This window comes from Tupaia chinensis, unplaced genomic scaffold (assembly GCF_000334495.1).
Source record: "Tupaia chinensis unplaced genomic scaffold, TupChi_1.0 Scaffold000007_1, whole genome shotgun sequence".
NCBI lineage: Eukaryota > Metazoa > Chordata > Mammalia > Scandentia > Tupaiidae > Tupaia > Tupaia belangeri.
Window position 1 is genome coordinate 2576341 of NW_006159436.1, and position 12321 is coordinate 2588661.

The following is a 12321-nucleotide window of genomic DNA, read 5'->3' on the forward strand; positions in this document are numbered from 1 at the left end:
TAAATTAGAAAGGCAGGAATAAATTGTTAAAAATAACATACAGATATTTTCAGTATTTGAAAACTTCAAGTAGTACTAGCATGAACAGCTATTTTAAAACCTGTGTGTGTGGGGGGGGTCCAGCAGTTAGCGTAATGGCTATGTCACTGGACTCCCACGTAGTCGACTGCGGTTTGCGTCCTGGACCCGGTGGCTTAGAACTCACACTGGGCACGAGTGCGTGCATGCCCAAGATCCCGAGAGGAGAATGGAGGAGAAGGGATTGTGGCGTGACCATCCCCCCTGGGGGGTGATTTCTTGCTTTCTGTCTCTCTGTCTCTCTCTGTCTGTCTGGCGAGTGCACATGCCCTATAGCAAAAACCTCTCAAAAAACAAAAAAACACCCTGTGTGGGTGTGTGGGGGGGGGGGGGGGAACAAGACAAAAAGCAGTTTTGAATGTAGTCAAGAAATTTTAGAAAGACTGAGGTGGTAATACAAAAAAGCTACTGCTAACATGGTTGCAGCCAAAGAATGACCATCCCTCATCTCGGTAGTCTGTGGTCTGGCCCAGCTATAGTGACACAAGGATAAGGCACTGTTACACAAGGCTGGAACCATATGGGAGACCCAGGTTCATTTTTAAGACTGTTCTAAACAGGTCAGGAATGCATCCATTATCCTAGATTGCTAGGGGCCTGAGGTAGGAGGATCATGGCTTGGCAAGACCCTATCAAACAAACAAAACAAAACAAAACAAAACAAAACAAAACAAAACAAAACAAAACGCCCTGTGTTTCTATCTCCCTGTCTAGCTTTCTCCCTCTTGCTCGTCAAAAAACCAGAATGGTCTCAGATTCTCAGAGGTATGGAAAAAATGCTTTTACTACTCCTTGTCAATTACACTTCTACATGTACTTTAAAGTGGATTGAAACTAGATTTATTGGTCCAGTTGATGGTGTGGAGGTCAAAGTGGCTGAATCCCACATGGCTGACTGCACAGTTCGAGTGCTGAACCCGGTGGCTGAAAAATACTCCAGGTGCCTATGTGTGCATGCCCAGAGTCCTAGGGGATAATGGCAGAGAAAGGATTGCAGCATGGCCACTAACCTTGGGGGATGATTTCTCACTCTCTTTCTCTGGGCAGTGCAGCTATTGTAAGGAATGGGCTGACCATGTGAGAAAATAGAAATATAGAGCCTTTATTGGTAACACTTCTAGACAAGTTTTGCTGGTCTGACAGGGAGAGAGAGAGAGAGAGAGAGAACCAGAGAAGTCATGCCCTAGGGAGGGGTTTAGCAATTTTTATAAGGGTATAGGGAAGGGGAGTGTCTTAGAGGTAGGAAAAAACCCATGTATGGTAATGGTTTAGGGGGAAAGCAGACTGCTATGCCACATAAGGTCTGGTGCCGTGTGCAGAGTACAACACCATGTGATACATCTGGATTAGATCCGAGTGCAGTGCAGGTCTGATGACAGACGAGATCCAGACTGCATCAGCTGACTGGGTTGCAGTGTCCAATCCCTACATCCAAATTGTCCAGGCTTCTGGCCTAACATCATGACTATTTTGGTGTTACAGGGCATCGTCAAAGAGGGGAGGTTGGGGTTGGGGGCTCGGTGGGAACTTATGTGGTAGGGATGGAGGAGCATTTGGCTGACAGTCACCAGATAAATTTCTTGGATTTGGCTTTGGAGGAACCTGAGGTAACAGGGTGTAAGCATGAAGAGAAGACAGATGAGAATTAATGATCCTAAATTAGGGCAATCCAGGAGATCAGGATAGATTGCCACCAGTCTGGGAAAAGAGAAGTGGGCTGTTGCTGCTGGTACCATAATCCTTCAGTTAGACAGTTGAGAACATTGATGTTTTGTTCAATCAGCCCTGTCTCATTGATATAACATCAGCATTTCTCCCTGAGGAACAGACAGGTGCTCCCTTTCTCTGCCATTGGCAGATCTAGGGTGCATCAGTTCTGAAGAGCTACCTGGGGGAGGAATGTCCAGGTAAGCTGTTGGGCAGAGTGTGAATTGGGGTTCTCCCAGGTGAAAGCAAACAGGAAGTAGGAGTCTGGGTGGAGGGGGATAGTGAAAAAGGCATCCTTGAAGTCAAGAACTGTGAAGTGATTGGTGTTTGGTGGGATGGGGATAGGAGGGTGAATGGGTTGGAGATCATTGAATGGAGAGGAATGACCATCTCATTGATGAGCAGAGATCCTGAACTAGGTGGTAGGCCCCCAATGGCTTACGGACTGGGAGGATAGGAATGTTGCATGAAGAGTCTATAGAAATGATGATTCTGCAAGTAAGGAGTTGTGTGATAATAGGCTTAAGGCCCTTATGGTGTGTTTCAGAGATAGGGAATTGGGGTCAGGAGGGAAACTTGGTGGGGTCCTTCAAGTGAATAAGAATTGGAGTGTGATGGGAGGCCACAACCAGTTCAGAAGTGTCCCAAACAACAGGGTTAACTTCTTCAGGTGGGAGAGGAAAGGAGGGAGGGTCAGAAAGATCAGAGTCAATGGATGAGTGGATGAGAGGGAGGAGAAAGCAAGTGGCAGGGGCTGCAGCCAGAAGTTGGAGAGTTGCTACTAATTGGTGAAGGATGTCTCTGGCCAGGAGGAGGACTGGGCATGACAGCATATGAGAAAGGTCATCCATATCTACATAGAAGGCTAGGGTGGCTGTCCTAGGTGAGCAGGAGGGTGTGCAATCTATTCCCATCACTGAGATCTGAGAAGGATAAAGTAGCCCCAAATGGGAGGGCAGGACAGAGTAGGTAGCCCCCATGTCCACAAGAAAGGAGATGAACTTACCTGCTATTGTAGCATTACCCTGGGCTCGATGAGGGTGATGCGGGTGATGAGGGTCTTCGAGTCTGGGCCTCTTCGGTCAGCAGCTAGCCCCAACAGCTCTAAAGAGGGTTCTGCCTGGTTGACGTGTCCCCCACGTGGAAGCACCAGGGATGAGTCAGCCATTGGGCAGTCACTTCCCCAATGACCAGGCTGTTTGCACTTGGGGCATGGCTTGGTGGGTGGTTGGGGGCAAGGACATTGTCGAGCCCAGTGGCCCATGTTCCCACACTTGAAGCATGGTCCTGGGAGAACAGATTTAGATGAGGAAGCCCCATTCTCTGCCCCTGTGGGGCCACCGGCCTCAGGGCTGCTACCAGGGCCTGGGTTTGGAGTGCCACCTTGTCATGAAGACAGGCTTGGTGTTTAGCCTCAGCCACTTCCTCCTGGGCATTGTAAACCTTAAATGGCACTTTCACAAGATCACAGACAGGGGTCTGAGGGCCATCCTCTGCCCATTTAAGCTTCTTACAGATATCAGAAGCTAACTGGGTAATAAAGTGAGATGCCAAAACCATGGCCCCAGCCAGTGAAGTGGGGTCTAATGTGTATAAAGGGTTAAGTCCTCCATAAGGCGATTCAGGAACACAGCTGGGTTTTCATCTGCCCCCTGGGTGATTTTCCAGAGTTTGTCAAAATTGACAATTTTGTTAGAGACAGCCTGCATTCCAGCCAGGAGGCACTGAATCATGCAATCTCAGATTTTTGGGCCAGAGTTTCCTACCTGATAGTCCCAGGGAGGGTCAGTAATAGAAACAGCTGCTTGTCTGACTGGTAAAGTCGGTTGACAAGGCAGGCTTGGTTGGCATGTTCTTGGGCTGCAGCCTGGACTCACTCTCTCTCATCCGTAGTGAGGGTGGAGGACAGAATGGCATAGAGGTCATGCCAAGTAAGATCTATCTCAAACAGGAAAAAGACTCAGTTCTTTCTCTGCCAACCCCATGGCTTTTGTCAAAGAGTTCCGCTATCTTACTCAGGCTTATAATCTTTCTTGGCATGTGAACTATCTTGAGACGGGTGAGGAGGAGAAGGGAGTGAAGGACATGGAGGAGGAGGAGGCACTGACGGTGAAGGCGGGGGAGCAGTAGGGAGGGCTGGGACTGGCAGTAGCAAAGTGGGACCAGGGTATGGTGGGGGACTCTGGGAGGGCACCAGGAAGGAGGGGAGGTAAGAGTATTGGGTGATTCATCTGTAGGAGAGAGATCAGTCTCTAGGAGAGGTTTGGTCTTACACTATGGGGTTCCGGTTGCAAGAAGGACTTGGGCGGTAGTGCAAGTGGTACAGAGGGATGGCTGGGAGCACAGGTCCCAAAAGGCTTGGACATATGGAACCTCCAACCATTTGTCTACCTTTAGACAGTAGTTATCCAAGTCAGTGAGGGTTTTATAATCAGAAGTCCCCTAAGGAGGCCATTTGGACCCATTTTTCAAAAGGTATTGTGGCCAGGCCACAGTGGAATAGACTACCAGCTGCTTGTGGTGACATCCTGAGCAAATCCTAATTTGGTGAGGTTATGGCGCAGGCAGCCCAGGGTCATCTTTGGCTCAGTGACAGACTTGATATTACCCACTGTGTCCAGGACTCAAGTGAGCGGAAAAGGCAGAGGCATCCCAAATCTTTTTGTGCTCATGGAGTGAAACAGGGGATGGGAAGCAGGCGACTGAGATGTCTCCACAATCACCTGAACTCCAGGAGTTGGAGAGGACCCTGGGCCATGTTTCTGGACAGAGAACCTGAGGTTTGAGTCCCAGAAACCATGGGCAGCTGGACTTACCCTCAGAGGCCAGGGCAGGTGGTTAGTCAGCAGTTGACAGGTTGGTTCCTGGTTTAGGGGAGGAGAGGCCCTCACAGGGATGGTGGGACACAAAACTCCTCCCAGGTTTTGGTGCCAAATGTAAGGAATGGGCTAACCAAGCAAGAAAACAGAAATGTAGAGCCTTTATTGGAAAAGCTCCCAGGCAAGGTTCGCTGGTGTGACACACACACACACACACACACACACACAGAGAGAGAGAGAGAGAGAGAGAGAGAGCCTGAGAAGTTGCACCGTAGGGAGAGGTTTAGCGATTTTTGTAAGGGTATAGGGAGAGGGAGTGTCTTAGAGGTAGAAACAGTCCATGTATGATAATGGTTTTGGGGGAGAGTAGACTATTGTGCCATGTAGGGTCTGGTGCCGAATGCAGAGTAGAGCGCTGTGTGCTACATCCAGGTTAGATCTGAGTGCAGTGCAAGTCTGATGACAGACTAGATCCAGGTTGCGTCAGCCAACTGGGGCATGGTGTCCAATCCCTATATCCAAGCTCTGCCCCCTTTGGCCTAACAGGTGCCCCACAGCAAAACTAAAAAAAAATTAAAAACTGACTTTATTCACCATGCAAAATCAGATATCTTTTTGATTGTGATTTGATAGGTGCACCAGTTTAGTAATAATTGTAGACTGAGCAACTCTTCTAAATGCTCACTGGTAGACAAAATGAAATCTTGAAGGCAAAATAAAATTTAAAAAATCATTTATGTTTATTAATAAGACATCTTTATAGGACACAGTATGATTTTTCAGTGCATGAATACACTGAGTATTGATTCAATCAGGGTAATTAGCATATCTGTCATCTCAAATATTTACAGTTACTTTGTTTTGCAAACGTTCAATTATTTATTTATGATAGAGCATGTGTATATGCATGTGAGTGTGAGTGAGACAAACACACAGAGATACAGAGAAAAACTCTTTACAGGATCTGGTCACACACAGTCTCCTTTGTCCAGTCCTCCAGCCTTTCTGATTCTGGGCATTTATGCATGTGTTGGCTCGTGTCAGCCTTACTGGTCAGGGATTCGACCTTTGGGCACCATGCGGGATCCACCTTCCTTGAGCAGAGTACTACTGCTCTGGCATGTGTCATGGAGAGGGCTGAGAAATATCCAGAATCCTCTCTTCCAACTGGCTGAACAAAACATTATTCTTGACGTGGGTGAGGCTTCCTGTCCATCCTCCTACCCCCTCATAGAAAGAGACTTATTTGAACAATTATCTTTGTAATCATCAATGCCACTACACATAGCCAACAGGGCTGAGTAGGGTGGGGACAGGGGCAGGGTGATATTTCTTGATCTCTTCGTCCTTGGGACGAGGAGGATCCCCTCCTTCTTGGCCTGGAGGCCTCCGCATTGCGCTTGTGTGCTTCCATGGCCTTAGACATGAGGGCCTCAGTCTAGGCAGTTGGGAACTTCTGGTCTGCCTTCAGCTCATGCATGTGTTCTTTGAGAATACGCTTGTTTTTGGACAGTCCCCTCTTACCTTCAAGTACAGGCTGTGATACGTGTGGTGGTCAATCCTTGTAGATTCACAGTATCCTCTGAGCAGCCAGCACAGGATCTTCAGTCTCCTCCCGGCTACCTTCTCTAGCATTCCAGCATCTGCTGTGTCCTTTCACTTACAACTATACACATATGCCTGCTCTTCCAGAAAGCCAAGGTGTATTTCTAGCGTGGAATTTGGGAACCAACAGTCACGAGCTTGTGGACAATCAACCTGTCTTTGATCAGCTTCTAGATCTGCCAACCCAATTTGGCCTTGGCAGTTTTCCTGCTCTCACTGGGATCCAACCAGACATTTTTACCTCAATGATGGACGCTGGAAGCAAGCCTCTTCTGAAGTCTAAGCAGAATCCTGGATGAAGCTGCAGCTGCAGCCATGAAAGGAAAGATGCAATGAAGATATTAAATCATTAAGTATGTGTTTTGTTTTTAAATAAGGAATGTAATAATTACGGCAGACTTTCATAGCCAACAAAACAGTTTCCAGATTTTCAATGATCATTTCCCCCCTCTTATGTGAATACATGTATTTATGTAAGTATTATTGCTAGCTAATATCCTTTATGCCCCACTGAGTGATCTTTACTTGGGAGAATGGAGGAATGTCCTCTTTAACCAATAAAAGCTTTTCTTTTTTGTTTGTTCAATTTACTTGCCAAAAAAGTAACAACTATCTGCCAATTGAGCAAAAACAGAACAAATTATGAACAGATATCAATAAAATATATTTTTAACATTTAATTTTTCCCATTATTCTACAGAGGTCTAGTATGCCACATGAATTTAAATGATATGAATCCCTTCCAGGAGTTTCTTAGTGGATTCTTCTGGATTTTTTATGTATATATAATCATGTCATCTGCAAATAGAGATAATTTTACTTCTCTCTCTATTTAAATGCCTTTTATTTTAGTCTCTTGTCTGATTGCATTGGCTAGAACTTCCAGTACTATATTGAAAAGGAGTGGAGTGAGTGGGTAGCCTTGTCTTGTTCCAGTTTTTAATGGAAAAACTTTAAACTTTTTTCCCATTTAGTAGCATTTGATGGAAAACTAATAATATAGGATATTTAATGCTGAGTGAAGCAAGACAGACTGTGAGAGGCATTGTATGTCCCTTCTTAATATACAGAGAATGTCTGCACTCTACGATAGAAAGTCAAAGACTGGAAGCTATACAACCATGAACAGCAAGTGTAGATACAAAAGCCATTGCGGATTAGAAGGAAGTGGCAAAGGAACACTTCTGCCTTTCCTCCAGTGCCTGACATGGTGGTGGCTGGGGGCCTTCATTCTTGTACTTTCCCTTGGCCCTTCCAAGCCTCACCCCGAGGAGAGAGTGGCATGGTTGTCCAGTGTTCCACACCGTGTGGTGGTGGCAGAGCAGGCTGCTGGTCAGAAGGCACTGAGGAGGGTGTAGGGAGTTTAGTGGTGGCTCAGGCTCTAGCACCCAGGAAGCAGTGGATGCTGCTGGGGGAAGGCTGCGTGGGGATGACGTCGCTGGTGCTGCACTTACTGAGAGAACAAGTTCAAAGAGGAGCACAACACCCCTCTGCAGGCATCATTCTTAACAAAGAAGTTGAATATCGATGGGAAAAGGGTAGACCTTATCATATGGGATATAACAGGTCAAAAGAGATTCCATGCATTGAGCCCAATTTACGACAGAGATTCAAATGGAGCTGTTTTAGTTTATGATATAATAGATGATTCTTTCCAGAAGGTAAAAATATGGGTCAAAGACATATGGAAAATGTTGGGAAATGAAATCTGTTTATGTATAGTTGGTAATAAAATAGACTTGGAAAAGGAGAGACATGTTTCCACTCACGAAGCAGAACTGTATGCAGCATCTGTAGGAGCAAAATATTATCATACTTCAGCCAAACAGAACAAAGGCATTGAGAACTCCTTCTTGACCTTTGTAGAAGGATGATAGAAACAGCACTAGTGGATGAGACGGCAGAAGACAATGGCTCCAGTTGACCAGGAGTTGCAAGGCCAGGTGTATAGATTATCCATGGTGAACCTCAAGCCCAGAGCAGTGGTGGAGGGTGCTATTCCTCTGGATGGCTGTTTATGCCTAGGAAATTAAAGAAAAAACAAAACTGTGGATCACTGCCCTCAGCATGAAGACCTGCCATATCCCAAGTCACATTATTTTATCAACGGAATTACAGAATTAACATTTTTTTTTTTTGGAGAGGTTTTTGCTATAGGGCACGGGCGCTCGCCAGAAAGACGGAGAGAGACAGAGACAGAAAGTGAAAAGTTGCCCCCTTTCTCCAGGGAGGATGGCTACGTCACAATCCCTTCTCCTCCATCTCTTCTCGGGATCTTGGGCACGCATGCCCACATGCCCAGCGTGAGTTTAAGTCACCGGGTCCAGGACTTGAACTGTGGTTGACTACATGGGAGTCCAGCGACATTGCCGTTACGCTAACTACTGGTCCCAGAATTAACAGTATTTTAAATTACATTTGTAACACTGGAGAGACCAAGTAGAGTTTGTGACCAGAGAATTGGCATTTTCTATAAATGTTAACAAAGCAATTACAATGACCTTTTTACATATTTTTTCTTTAATGAGGAATAATATGCATGTAGGAAAGACCTACATAAAGGCTTTATTTATATTCTCTTCAGTCAAGTTTTTATTTGATGACGCATAAATGTTGTTGGAATGGTATAAATTTTTGCAGCCCTTTGTATTTTCTGGTGGTTTGAATTGTATCACTTCAAAACAGCAAACTGTTGTGTTTTTGTTTTTAATTAGCAGATACCTAAAGAACCGTTTTTGCAGGGTTTGCACAGGCCCCTAACTGTCTACTACTTTGATATAATCTACTTCCTGTATGCTGAGCTGGTAAAACACATTGTAAATTACATATCAAATATTTTATCTGCTTTTACAAATGCAAGGTGCAAAAATTTAAAAAAAATTGAAAAAAGACATCATGAAAGGATGATAGGCAATGAGGGGTAAAAGGGAAGGATTTAAGAGGGGGGAAGCAAAACATTTAACAGACAGAAAAATGGAAAATTACCTGTTGATAATGTGCTCAGTAATATCTTTAAGTAGAATAATATACAGGGTATTCATGTTGGGAAAATTCATTTTGTATGTTGTAAAGATGCACAGTGAGTAATGTAGTAAAAATTTAGGTATCAATCTAAAAAATAAATAAATGATATGAGTCCAACCGTATGTACTTGACAAAAAAGAAAACATTACAAATATATACCAGGGTCTTTAGAAAGCTTATGGAAATAAGTACTATGAAAATAATTATGCATAGATTTCAAAATTCTTTTGTATGGAAATAAACTTGTACTTTAATTCCATTTTTACGCCAACTTAAGTCTCCTCATATGTATATTTAACTCGTGTCTTAAGAGATTTTCAAGGATAATTTTTGATTAAATTCAATTTTGGTATTTTTTTTTTCTTTTTCTTGGAGAGGTTTTTGCTATAGGGCACGTGCGCTCAGCAGACAGACAGAGAGAGACAGAGAGACAGAAAGCGAGAAATCACCCCCCAGGGGGGATGATCACTCCACAATCCCTTCTCCTCCATTCTCGGGATTCTGGGCACGTACGCACACGTGCCTGGCGTGAGTTTAAGCCACTGGGTCCGGGACTCGAACCGTGGTCGACTATGTGGGAGTCCAGCGACATAGTCATTACACCAACTGCTGGTCCCTCAATTTTGGTATTTTATAGTAGAATCTAGCTTTCAGGTATGAAATAACAGTACCTTATTATTATGTATTTTAATTTTTAAAATTTGTTATAAGCTGTGTACACTCATAAGAGACATGAAGAGAAAGAGAGAAAATGAGAAAGCATTTCTTCCTTCCCTTTCCTGGGAGAATGACTAGGCTACAATCCCTTCATCTCCATTCTCCTCTTGGGATCTTGGGCATGCATGCACCTGAACCTATCATGATTTTCAAGCTGCCAAGTCCAGTTCTCAACCATGCAGTTGATCATGTGGCATCCAGCTGCCTTAACCACCATGCCTCTTGACTGGCCCTTCAATCTACTATTACCAAAAGAAACTGAAGTTTTGCAGCTTTCTTAAGAATAATATTTTTAAAGTAACCTATTATTAGCTTTAAAGTCTTTGCAACATACTTTAATATTTACTAGAGAAACAGTCTTTTAGCTATCTTAAAGGTTAAATACTTAATTGAAGAGTTCTGGACTTGTTTCAGCTAAATCAGTCTTCTCCCCCAGACTGAGAATATTTCCTTCTGTTGGTTTAGAGAAGTTCCTAGCCAAGTCAGTGTTTTCGTTTTGCCTTTTCGATTGCTTTTGTATTAGGTGCTTGAGTTTACGATGCATTTAAGTTCTGAGATTTTATTTGCATCCTGTAGTTAATTTATTTTAAAAACCGATACTTTTAGGGACCAGCAATTGGCATAATGGCTATGTCGCTGAACTCCCATGTAGTCTACAGCGGTTCGAGTCCCAGACCCGGTGGCTTAAACTCACGCCGGGCACATGTGCATGTGTGCCCAAGATCCTGAGGAGAATAGAGAAGGGATTGTGGCGTGGCCACTCCCCCAGAGGGTAATTTCTCAATTTCTGTCTCTCTATCTCTCCCTGTCTTTCTGACGAGCACATACACCCTACAGCAAAAAAAAACAACAACAAACAAACAAACAAACAAACAAACAAAAAAACTCTCCCCCCAAAAAAGACAAAAATAAAAAACCCAAAACCCAATACTTTTAACTCAAAAAGCAATTATCTAGTATTTTGAGTCACTGTGCTTGCAGAAAAAGAACTAGTCCATCTTTGCCTTGATAGTAAATATCTGTGATGAACAGAATGCTTGGACTACCTACCAAAATAAAATTTTAAAAGCAGCATGAGGTATGCCTTGTAAGGGCAATTAATTCAAGCCAGGGAATTGTCTGCAAAGACGTTAAGGAGAAGATGTATTTGAATTAAACACTAAAGGATAACAGTGAGGCTGGATTTCTCAAGTTGTAAATTTACTATATAAAAACAGAACTTTTTGGGCTGGCCCTGTGCTCTCATGGATGAGGGAGCCAGATCCCACATGACTGACCGTGTGGTTTGAATCCCACCCTCAGTGTCTTGGACAGTGTGCCAGGTACATGTGTATGCATGCCCCAAATCCCGACAGGATGAAGAAATCAAGGAGAAAGTATTGTGGCATGACCATTCTCCATTGTGGGGTGTTTTCTCCCTCTCCCTCTCTGTCGGTCACTCTGGTGAGCACATGTGACTTTTAATGAAAAAAAAAAATAACTTACTGATTTTTCTAAAACCGAAGTTAATTTCTATCTCAAGTTACCAGTCTTACCTGATACCAGAAAACTAAATCTAGACACTTTTTGGATAAACTTAGCCAACCATAAAGATTTCTTAGGATTTTCCATTGAAATTAAGTCAAACAAAATCTTGCTCCTCAGGTTGTCATCCCTGGACCAATAGCATCAGCGTTACTTGGGAATTTTTCAGAAGTATAACATCTTAGTCCTATGTTAGATCCCCTGTCAGAATCAAGATTTTATTAAAATCCCTGATCAAACCAGTGTATATAAAGGGCTCCAGATGATTTGTATGCACATTGAAATTTGTGTCTCTTTGCTTCCTCTTTAGAATGGAATCTGCGCTCCAGGGCTTCTGAAGTGTGCTGGAATCAAAGCAGTCATCTCTCTGTGTTGCCTAGGTTGGCTGCGGACTCACTATGGGAGTCTCAGATGGTTGAGCCCTCCACTGTGGTAGAGCTCAGCTGAGATGCAAGCTTGTCTTCGTCTGATCTCTGGCCTCTACATCCTTCCTCTCCTATAGGCTTCTTTTCCACTGATGAAAAGACTTTTAAGGGGACCAGCAGATGGTGTAACGGTTACATTGCTGGACTGTGGTTCGAGTCCTGGACCCAGTGGCTTAAAACTCATGCTGGGTGTGTATGTGTGCATGTCCAAAATCCCTAGAGAAACCTGGAGGAGAAGGGGTTGCTATGTGGCCATCCCTCTGGGGGGGGGTGATTTCTGGCGTTCTCTCTCTGTCCAGCAAATGCACGTGCCCTATGGCAAAAATCTCTCTATCAAGAAAAAATATTTAAGGATTTGCCATATCTCTTTTATCACTAATTTTACATTCTCTCACTTTTTGAAAAACCTGTTTATTCTTCCA

The 12321-nt window shown here is 44.0% G+C and overlaps 1 pseudogene; it reads left to right on the top strand.

The window, feature by feature from the left end:
- The first annotated feature begins 7416 nt into the window (after positions 1 to 7416).
- Positions 7417 to 8280, top strand: LOC102476919 (ras-related protein Rab-21-like; annotated as a pseudogene).
- Positions 8281 to 12321: the final 4041 nt, after the last annotated feature.